This window comes from Triticum dicoccoides, chromosome 7A, assembly GCF_002162155.2.
Source record: "Triticum dicoccoides isolate Atlit2015 ecotype Zavitan chromosome 7A, WEW_v2.0, whole genome shotgun sequence".
NCBI lineage: Eukaryota > Viridiplantae > Streptophyta > Magnoliopsida > Poales > Poaceae > Triticum > Triticum dicoccoides.
In genome coordinates this window covers 503,824,442-503,836,503 of record NC_041392.1, presented here as the reverse complement: position 1 = coordinate 503,836,503, position 12,062 = coordinate 503,824,442, and positions in this window count along the sequence as shown.

Sequence of the window (12,062 nt, the reverse complement as noted above, 5' to 3'; positions counted from 1 at the left end):
TCCAAAAGAAGAAGAACTAAAGAGTTCTTGAGGGTGACTCCGCCAACATACTTCACTCTTATCATTTTGGCAAGAACAAGTGCAATCAACTTCCACATCTTGCACTAGTTCAAGGAGTCACAAACCCTCTTGTTGGTAAGACAAGGGACAAGGTAACCTAAAAGTTTTCACGGACATCATCTTGTGTGTGCATCACTCTATGTCTATGGATATCCTTGTTTGTTCCTTGTGGGACTAACCCATGTAGGTATTGAAAGTGCAATTCACTCAAATGGATAGCTCCAAGTGATCTACATCAACATTGAGCATCCACATCTTCAACATCTACATGAAGTCATCATCGACAAAACCCGAGGTTAGTTCATCCCTCTAAGGGGGGATATCACATCTAGGGGGAGCTTTACTCTAAGACTTGAGCTAAAGCAACTCTAAAGATGTGAACACAACAATGCTTTATGTAAAAGTGGTAACCCCACTTGAGCTTAAACGATGAGTATGACCTATGATCAAGTGTTCTCACTTGACTCCTAAGTCAATATACTCATATATAGATGACCTTGTCATCGCAAATTGCTTGATAGATGCTAGAATTGGTTGTGCATGCCTTGTCACATATTTCATTTGCCATCTTATTGTGTGAGCATGCTGGTTGCATATTTTACTCATTCGAGGACATCCACTTGTTGTTCTGATTGTTTGGTTTTATTTCCTTTTGCCAAGTGGATGGACAAGAATGCCTAAGAACCTCCTCTAGCTATCTATGCTTTTCTCGTCTCAAACTCTATTCATGCTACATCACAAAATTTGATCAAGTCAGATTCGAACCACTCTGTGTGAGGAGCGCTCGGAGTCCCCGATTCGTCATAGACTTAAACTTCCAAAACCTCTTTATGATTCTCGGTCTGACCTATACCCTACTTTCGGTCCTACCGAGATCATTAAGTTGATCTAGGTTTTTGATTTCGGTGCAACCGATTTGAACCATTCGGTCACACCGAGTTGCAACAACTGTATACAGTTTTGCATCTCGGTGCCACCGAGTTGTTCCACTCGGTCACACCGACAGGGTCGGGCTATATATAGTCACGGGCAAAAATTTGGAAATTTCTTCGAACCCCTTCGCCCGCGCGATAGCCTGCTTTGCCAACTTGGTCTCCGGATCGTCTCCTCGCCACCAGCCGCCTCCAGTCGCTGGTCTCCGTCGCCGTCAACGGAAATTCAACCCCGCCGTTGCCGCCGTAGCGAGTCTCCGCCAAACTAGGGTATGGACTCGATCTTTGTGCTATTCCCCAATCCGATTCTTAGCACATTGTGATCATCATGATTCTTGCCATGTTTGTTAAACTTCTATCCAGTCAATGAACTCGTAGAATAGGTTTAATTCGAAAATTTTAGGGTTAGGTTTCCGCCGAAACCATCTCGGACCCACCGAGTTGAAAAACTCGGTCCCACCGATTTGGCTTATGCCATTGCACAAGTGAGACTCGGTCTGACCGAGAATTACTTATCGGTGTGACCGATTTTGGAACTCTGTGAAACCCTAGCAGTCTCGGTGCCACCGAACTGTGACTCGGTCTGACCGAGTTCACTAGTTTAGGTGCCAAAACTACTTCGGTATCACCGAGTTTAGAAATCGGTAGATCCGAGATGCTTTCAGTGGGAAACTAAAACTAAGTTTTTGAATTATTCTTTTGCAAAAATCTCTGCATCTTGTGATGCTTATCCACTCTATCTCACCTACAACCTATTCACAGGGTCAGCAGTCAGAGTTTGCATCATGTCAGACCAAAGTGATAGCCAGAACTTGTCAGAGCAGCAAGTGCAGATGAGTGAGGGCATTAGTCCCTCAAGTTCCTCAGATGATGGCAGCAGGAGCACCCCTAGCAATCTGCCTAAAGCTGCCACAAGACAGAGAAAGAAGAGAACCTCAGACTCAGAAGATGAGGATTATGTGGCAGAAGAGGAAGCAACTTCCAAGAGAGTTGAGCCAGCACAGGGCATAAAACCAGGGATGAAGATCAAAAGGCCAGCAGGCAGGCAGCCTATGTCAAAGGCCAGAGCTTCAACTGAGAAGCCCACTCCCATTGAGCCAGTTGCTGCTGAAGGTAAGAAGAGGGAAGAAAGGGTGAAGAAAACTGTAGCCAGAGTGCTTGGCAAGGCTTCCATCATGGAAGATGAGGAGGAAGAAGAAGAGGTAGCTGCACTAGCACCTAAGGCACCCAAGCTGATGGGTGATGCCATAAGAACAGGGGCAGCTGCTTCCAAGGCCAAGCCAGCTCCAAAGCCAAAGCCAAAGAGGAACACAAGAAGCATCCCAGCTACTGAGAAGAACAAGGCCCCAGTGCCTGAAGCTGCAGAAGAAGAAGAAGAGAATGTTCTTAGAAAGCTCAAGCCCAAGATCCCAGACCACAATGATGCTCATCTTGTGGCTGAGGATATGAAACTCAGGAGAGATTCAGGGCTCCGGAAGTGGAGAGAGGCAGACCCGTATGCTTCAAGGAGAAGGATTGTAGTTGACTACAGGTTTCACACCAAGGAGCAGCAAGACTTTTATGAGACAGTGCTGCTAGACAAGAAGCCAATTGTCTGTGATATGAGATGGGTTGATTGGCAATACATCAAGGACAACGAAGAGTACTACCCTGGAGTGCAAGACAGCTTCAAGGCATGTGGAGTAGAGGACTTTGTTGGGCAGAAGCTCACAAAGTGGAACGAGGAACTCATCATGCAGTTCTACTCCACAGCCCATTTCTATCCAGATGGCAGGATTGTATGGATGTCAGAGGGTACGAGGTACCAGTCTACAGTTGCTGAATGGGCTCAGCTGATTAATGCCCCAGAAGAGCATGACGATGACTTGGACATTTATGCCAAGAAGAAGATGGACCACAACTCAATGTCAAACATGTACAAGGAGATTCCAAATGAAGCACTTGATACGTTCAAGTTTGGCTCAGTACACTATCTTCTGTCAGGGCTGCCAACCATCAACTGGATTCTTAGGCACACCCTATTGCCCAAGTCTGGAGATCACAAGATGATCAGGGGCCACGCGATCAACTTGCTTCATATCTTTGACGTGCCACAGAAATTCAAAGTCATGAGCCTTATGATTGAAACAATCAAGAGGATAGCAACAGACCAGAAGAGGAGCTGTGGATATGCCCCACAGATTCAGGAGCTCATCAACTCTAAGATGGGCACGGGCATATACTTATTGGACAAGGAACACCTGCCCATCCGTCCAGACTTTGAAGATAATCAAGTGGTCATGACTGAGAGTGAGCCATCATCTGCCAAGCACAAGCCAAGAAGGAGAAGGCGAGGAAGGAGAAAGCTGCCAAGATGCCTACTCAAGAGGAGGCATCTGAATATTTCCTGAAAACCAAACAAGAGCAGCTTGGTTACTTGATTGCATCCACCCTGTGGATTGAGCAAGGACTAGCCACCCTAACTCAGAACCAGGCAAGCTTAGAGAGGATCATGGAACAAAAGTTCTATGACTTGGATGTCAAAGTGACAGAGATTCAGACTGTAGTGGAGCAGCTCCAGGATGACATGCAGGAGAGGAGAGGCAAGACTACAACTGATGCCTTTGCCAGAGTGCCACGAGGTCCGAGGTTGTCTGCAGTGCCAGTCGCTGACCCTAGAGCCACCACGTCTGCACCAGCTACAGCCTCAGTTCCACCAGCTCCAGCGTCCACTTCAGCCTCGACTCCGATCACGTCTATAGAAGGCTTCGTCCTTGGAGTGCTCCGGACTCCACCACCACCTGAAGATCAAGCCTGAGTGTCGACTTAGCACTATGCATTTTCTAGGAACTTTTTGGTAACTTGTTGCCAAAGGGGGAGAAAATGTATAGATCATAGGCTTCGAGAGAGAGTGTTGCTTTTATTCTCTCTTGTTTTATTTGGTGGTTTTTCGAACTTTGTTTGCTTTTGTGTGAGATACTATGTCATTGCTCGTGAGACATTGATGATCATGTGTTTGATCATAAGCTACACTTAATGTTTGCTTAATATTATCATCTTATCTATCTTATGTGATCATTCACTATTCTTGGTGATGAGTGCATGTATTTCATTCTTATCATTTTAAGCGCTCCACCAAGATGTATGTGACATGGAAGAGTAACCCATGACTCTAACTCTTTGTGCATTTGCAGTCCAAAGCAAATTTTAAATATGCACAAATTTAGGGGGAGCTCTTACTTGTCACATACTTCTCAAAGCGACGATATATTTCATGCTTATTATCATTTGTCGAAGCTTTGATCTATATGTTGTCATCAATTACCAAAAGGGGGAGATTGAAAGTGCAACTATCCCTAGGTGGTTTTGGTAATCCATAACAACATATAGCTCATTGAGCTAATGCTATTCCAAGATGACTATTTCAGGAAAGCTCAATGATTGGCATGGCATGGATGTGAAAGTGGAACCCTCAAAATGCTAAGGACAAAGGATTGGCTCAAGCTCAAAAGCTCAAGACTCTTCATTTTATATTTTAGTGATCCAAGATCACATTGAGTCTTTAGGAAAAGCCAATACTATCAAGGAGGGATGAGGTGTTGCTTAATGAGCCTCTTGCTTCATGTGCTTAGTGATATGCTCCAAAACCCTCAACTACTTTCCCATATCCACATATGACCTAAACCCTAAGCCAAACTCGGTCCTACCGATTCTTTCTATCCGGCGCCACCGAGTTTCACTTGTCATAAGCCACTGCCAAAACCTAAAATTCGGTTCTACCGATAGGGATCTCGGTCTCACCGAGATGGGATTGCAAACTCTCTGTTTCCCTTTCGTAACTTTTCGGTCTCACCGAAAGAGCGAATCGGTCCCACCGAGATTGCAGTATAAACTCTCTGTTTCCCTTTCGTAACTTTTCGGTCTCACCGAAAGAGCGAATCGGTCCCACCGAGATTGCAATGTAAACTCTTTGTTTCCCTTTTGTAACTTTTCGGTCTCACCGAAAGAGCAAATCGGTCCCACCGAGTTTGCCTGACCAACTCTCTGGTTAGCTTATTACCAAACTCGGTCTCACCGAGTTTGTGTAATCGGTCTCACCGAGATTACGTTATGCCCAAACCCTAACCATATCGGTCCTACCGAGTTGCATGTCAGTCCCACCGAAAATCTCTAACGGTCACTAGGTTTACCTTTTCGGTCTGACCGAGTTTGTTGATTCGGTCCCACCGAGATTGGAAAACTGTGTGTAACGGTTGGATTTTGTGTGGAGGCTATATATACCCCTCCACCTCCTCTTCATTCATAGAGAGAGCCATCAGAACACATACACAATTCCAACTCATATGTTCTGAGAGAGAACCACCTACTCATGTGTTGAGACCAAGATATTCCATTCCTACCATATGAATCTTGATCTCTAGCCTTCCCCAAGTTGCTTTCCACTCAAATCTTCTTTCCACAAAATCCAAATCCTATGAGAGAGAGTTGAGTGTTGGGGAGACTATCATTTGAAGCACAAGAGCAAGGAGTTCATCATCAACACACCATTTGTTACTTCTTGGAGAGTGGTGTCTCCTAGATTGGCTAGGTGTCACTTGGGAGCCTCCGACAATATTGTGGAGTTGAACCAAGGAGTTTGTAAGGGCAAGGAGATCGCCTACTTCGTGAAGATCTACCGCTAGTGAGGCAAGTCCTTCGTGGGCGATGGCCATGGTGGGATAGACAAGGTTGCTTCTTCGTGGACCCTTCGTGGGTGGTTGCTTCTTCGTGGACCCTTTGTGGGTGGAGCCCTCCGTGGACTCGCGCAACCATTACCCTTCGTGGGTGGAGCCCTTTGTGGACTCGCGCAACCATTACCCTTCGTGGGTGGAGCCCTCCGTGGACTCGCGCAACCGTTACCCTTCGTGGGTTGAAGTCTCCATCAACATGGATGTAGGATAGCACCACCTATCCGAACCACGGGAAAAACATCCGTGTCTCCAATTGCGTCTGAATTCTCCAAACCCTTCCCTTTACATTCTTGCAAGTTGCATGCTTTACTTTTCGCTGCCAATATACTCTTTGCATGCTTGCTTGAATTGTGTGATGATTGCTTGACTTGTCCTACAATAGCTAAAATCTGCCAAGAACTAAAATTGGGAAAAGGTTAAGTTTTTATTTGGTCAAGTAGTCTAATCACCCCCCCTCTAGACATACTTTCGATCCTACAGTGTGTCATACCAAGCCCGAGGGGCATGTTTGAGGCCATACAGTGCCTTGTTGAGCTTGTATACCATGTCAGGATGTTTTGGATCTTCAAAGCCAGGTGGTTGTGCGACATATACTTCTTCTTCAATCTTGCCATTGAGAAAAGCGCTCTTCACATCCATTTGATATAGAAGTATGTTGTGATGATTTGCATAGGCCAGCAGTATGCGTAATGATTCAAGTCAAGCCACAGGAGCAAATGTTTCATCGAAGTCAATCCCTTCAACTAGAGTGTATCCTTGAGCAACGAGACGAGCTTTGTTTCTGACAACTTGACCATGCTCATCTTGCTTGTTGCGATATATCCATTTGGTGCCTATTATATTGTGCTTCCGAGGATCAGGACGCTTAACCAGTTCCCATACATTATTCAGCTCAAACTGTTGAAGCTCTTCTTGCATAGCTTGAATCCATTCAGGTTCCATGAAGGCTTCTTCAACTTTCTTGGGTTCTATTATTGAGACGAATGCGAAGTGCCCACAGAAATTTGCTAGCGGAGTTGCCCTTGAACGAGTGAGTGGACCTGGTGCATTGATGCTATCGATAATTCTCTCAATCTGCACTTCATTTGCAACACGAGGATGTATAGGACGAACATTTTGCTCTTGCTGATCATTGTCATTGTTAGAGGGATTGTCTTCAGGCTGAGCATTATCTTCAGGTTGATCAGGTGCGGAGATGATAAGTTCTTCTTCGGGTTGAGCTTCAGAAGGTATGATTTCTCCAGTTCCCATAAGTTTGATTGATTCACTGGATGGAACTTCATCTAGCACATTTGGCAGTTGCTCTCTTTGTGAGCCATTAGTTTCATCGAACCGCACATCCACTGTTTCAACCACTTTGTAATGAAAGAGATTGAAGACTCTGTAGGAGTGAGAATCCTTTCCATATCCAAGCATAAAACCCTCATGTGCTTTTGGTGCAAACTTTGAAGTGTGATGTGGATCCTTGATCCAGCACTTGGCACCAAATACTCTGAAGTAGCTGACATTTGGCTTCTTGTCAGTAAGGAGCTCATAGGATGTCTTGTTCAGAAGCTTGTGAAGATAAACACGGTTGATGATATAGCATGCAGTGTCAATGGCTTTAGGCCAGAATTTTCTTGGAGTCTTGTATTCATCAAGCATCGTTCGAGCCATCTCAATAAGTGTTATGTTCTTGCGTTCGACGACGCCATTCTGCTGTGGCGTGTACGAAGCTGAAAACTCATGTGTGATGCCCAAAGTATCAAGATATGTATCAAGGCCAGTGTTCTTGAATTCAGTGCCATTGTCACTTCTGATGTGCTTTATCTTGGCACCATAGTTGTTCATTGCTCGATTGGCGAGGCGGCTGAAGACATCCTGCACTTCAGTCTTGTAAAGGATTATATGCACCCAAGTATATCTTGAATAATCATCAACAATGACAAAGCCATAGAGACAAGCAATAGTAGTAAGAGTTGAGTAATGAGTGGGACCGAAAAGATCCATGTGTAGCAGTTCGAAGGGTTGAGTCGTTGTCATGATTGTCTTCGAGGGATGCTTGGCCCTCGTCATCTTTCCTGCTTCACAAGCACCGCATAAGTGATCCTTCTTGAACTTGACGCCCTCGATGCCTATGACATGCTTCTTCCTTGCAAGAGTGTGGAGGTTCCTCATGCCAGCATGCCCTAGCCTTCGATGCCAAAGCCAGCATTCAGAAGCTTTTGCTAGAAGACATACTGCAAGTTGTGGTCCTGCTGAGAAATCTACAACATACAAATCATCTTTTCGATACCCTTCAAACACTAGAGACTTGTCAGATTCCATTAGTACAAGGCAATGATATTTTCCAAACATCACAATCATGTTTAAATCACAAAGCATTCAGACAGACATTAAGTTGAAACCAAGGGATTCAACAAGCATGACTTTATCCATGTGTTGATCCTTTGGGATTGCAACTCTACCTAGACCCAATACCTTGCTTTTACCAGTGTCGGCAAATGTGATGTGACTTTTGTCTGATGGACGTAAAATTGAGTCCATGAGCAGGCTTCGTTTGCCAGTTATGTGATTTGTACACCCACTATCAATAATCCATTCTGAAGCAGCTGGTGTCGTACCCTACAGTGCAGTTAGGGGGATAGGCTTCATGAACAGAATTGTGAAGCAGAAACATTTGACGAACTAGTGGATTATTAAAGCTTAGGTCGAGATTAGGACTGATAGGGCAAGTTGCAAGCGATTTAGAAACAAAGTACATAGTAAGACCATTTGGGCATTTGATCTTGCGCCCTACAAGATGTTTAAGGTCCCCAGCAATAGTGTCAAACGATTTTGGTTTTCGGTTGGAGACCTTTCCCTGCAAAAGAGAGTTAAGCTTTCTTAGCCACCCACATCTTCAGGGGTGGCTTCGAAGCAATGAGTCTAAGTGCAGCATCTGAGAACTTTGGCTTTGGAGCCCTAGCCAAAAGTCTTGCAGGTGGACAGTAGTACTCATAAGAAAAAGCAGAATAGTTCTTGGTCTTATGAACATGGCGGTTTAATGGACCGCACTCATATTCATAGGCCTGAGTATGGCTTCCCTGCAAAACATTTGCGTTAGTTTGACTCCGGTGAGTCCTCTGTCTGTATGAAGCCTTTGGACCGTATGAAGCCTGTGGTCTGGGGTTTGTCTTCTTCACCTATGGTGTCATGATGACATTCATAGGAAGATTCTCCAAACACCTTTTCGGCACCCAGATTTTCTTCATAGGCGGTCCATTCGTGCTGTTAGTACCAATGTACCTGGCAAACACTTCACCATTCTGATTCTTACACAGTTTATAGTTTGCATCAAAGGATTCATCAGTAACAATGGGGTTAGCACAAGTGAAGCCAGATAGAGTGGATGGATCTGCTGAAGGTTCCTTTGTAGCAACCCATGTGGTTTTGGGGTACTGCTCAGGTTTCCAGTAAGAGCCATCAGCATTAATTTACCTTACGAACCCAACACCCTCTTTCCTAGGGTTTCGGTTCAGGATCTGCCTTTTGAGGACATCACAAAGTGTCAGATGCCCTTTGAGACTTTTGTACATCCCTGTTTCAAGCAGTGTCTTCAATCTAGCATTCTCATCAGCGATAGCAGTGGTGTCCTCAGCAGAGGGGTTAGTTTCCACATCAACAGTTGAAGATATTCAACAGTAGCAGCAGTAGAGCATTCAGCAACAGAAGTAGTGTTATCACGCTCAATGCATTTAAGACATGGTGGTTCAAATCCTTCCTGAGCTGAACTGATCTGTTCGGCGCGAAGTGACTCGTTTTCCTTTTGAAGATCTTCATGAGCCGCTCTCAATTTCTCAAGATCTTGCTTCCTTTGAAGATAATCATAGGAAAGCCTTTCATGAGCTGTTGAGAGCGTTTCATGACGACTTTCAAGTTCCTCATACTTAACGTGAAGATTTTTTATGTCTTCAATTAAGGACTGAGATCGAGTCATTTCAGCGTCTAACAGATCATCGCTTTTGTCTAACAGTTTTTGAATGTGTTCCATGGTTTTCTATTGTTCAGTTGCAATTTTAGCAAGTGTTTTGTAGCTGGGTTTGGAACCACAATCAGAGTCATCGTCACTAGATGTTTGATAGTGAGTAGTGCGTGTGTTTACCTTGGCACCACGTGCCATGAAGCAGTAGGAAGGAGCGGAGTAGTCCTTGTCATTTGCATCGGTGTCAGTAATGAAGTCATTGTCTTCAGTGTTGAAGATGGACTTGGCAACGTATGCTGTAGCCAGACTTGCAACGCCAGAATCGGACTCCTCCTCAGACTCCACCTCCGCCTCCTCAGAAGCGGACTCATCCTCAGAGTCCATTTCCTTGCCAACAAACGCACGTGCCTTGCCAGATGAGCTCTTCTTGTGTGATGAAGACTTGGAGGAAGACTTGGAAGAAGATTTTGAGTATTTCTTCTTCTTGTTGTTGTCAGAGTCATACTCCTTGCTCTTCTTCTTCTTGTTGTTCTCATTATCCCACCATGGACACTCAGAGATGTAGTGACCAGGTTTCTTGCACTTGTGACATGTTCTCTTCTTGTAGTCATGAGCAGAAGCTTCATCATTCCTTGAGCTTGATCGTGAAGACTTTCTGCAGCCTTTCTTCTTGGTGAATTTTTGGAACTTCTTCACAAGCATAGCAAGCTCCCTTCCAATGTCTTCAGGATCATCAGAACTGCTGTCAGACTCTTCTTCAGATGAGTAGACAGCCTTTGCCTTCAAGGCACGAGTTCGCCCATAGTTGGGACCGTAGATGTCTCTTTTCTCAGAAAGCTGAAACTCGTGTGTGTTGAGTCTTTCAAGTATGTCAGACGGATCGATTGTCTTGAAATCAGGACGTTCTTGAATAATCAGGGCTAGGGTGTCAAACAAACTGTCAAGTGATCTCAGGAGTGTCTTGACGACTTCATGCTTGGTGATCTCAGTAGCGCCGAGGGCTTGAAGCTCATTTGTGATGTCAGTGAGTCGGGACATTCTCATTGTCATTTCTCTTGAAGCGGTTGAAGAGGTTGCGAAGGACACTGATTCTCTGATCTCTCTGGGTTGAGATGCCTTCATTGACCTTGGAGAGCCAGTCCCAGACTAGCTTAGATGTTTCCAAAGCACTCACGCGGCCATACTATCCTTTGGTCAGATGACCACAGATGATATTCTTGGCAGTAGAGTCTAGTTGAACAAACTTCTTGACATCAGCAGCAGTGACACCTTCTCCAGCCTTGGGAATGCCGTTCTTGACGACATACCATAGGTCGACATCAATGGCTTCAAGATGCATGCGCATCTTATTCTTCCAGTAGGGATATTCAGTTCCATCAAAGACGGGGCACACAGCGGAGACTTTAATTATCCCTGCAGTCGACATAGCTAAAACTCCAGGTGGTTAAATCAAATCACACAAAACAAGGGAGTACCTTGCTCTGATACCAATTGAAAGTGCTAGTGATCGACTAGAGGGGGGTGAATAGGCGATTTTTATGAAAGTCTTCAAAACATGGAAGTTTCGAAAACAAACGATAGAAATAAACCTATTACCATGCAGCGGAAGGTAGACTACACTAGGCAAACCATAGTCAAGTATTCAATGAAGTGAAAGCGCAATGACTAATAGCAGCTAAGCAGTAAGGATCAGGTAGGAAGATATTGTAAAGCCAATCAGAACAAGTAATCACTCAGTGAAGCCAAATGGTGATGCAATCGTACAATGACTTCACAAGGACCAACAGTAAGTAAAGGGAAGGGAAGGATGAAACCAGTGACTCGTTGAAGACAATGATTTGTTGGACCAGTTCCAGTTTCTATGTCAATTGTACATCTGGTTAGGGAGGCTGAGATTCAACTCAGAAGACCTCGTCTTCACCTTATTCCCCTTGAGCTAAGGACACCCAGTCCTTGCCCAATCACTCTGGTAAGCCTTCAAGGTAGACTTCCAAACCTTCACAGACTTCGTTCACCGGCAATCCACAATGACTCTTGGATGCTCAGAACACGACGCCTAACCGGCTGGAGGATTCACAGTCCTCAAGTGTAATAAGTCTTCAGAACACACAGACAAGAAGACTTAAGTGATGCCTAACACTCTTTGGCTCTGGGTGATTAGGGCTTTATCCTCTCAAGGAATTCTCTCTCAAAGGCTTCGAGGTGGGTTGCTCTCAAACGACAAAATCTGTACTTTAACTCTGAGCAGCCAACCGTTTATGGTTGTAGGGGGTGGGCTATTTATAGCCATTAGGCAACCCGACCTGATTTGTCCGAAATGACCCTGGGTCACTAAGGAACTGACACGTGTTCCAACGGTCAGATTTCAAACACACACGGCAACTTTACTTGGGCTACAAGCAAAGCTGACTTGTCCCA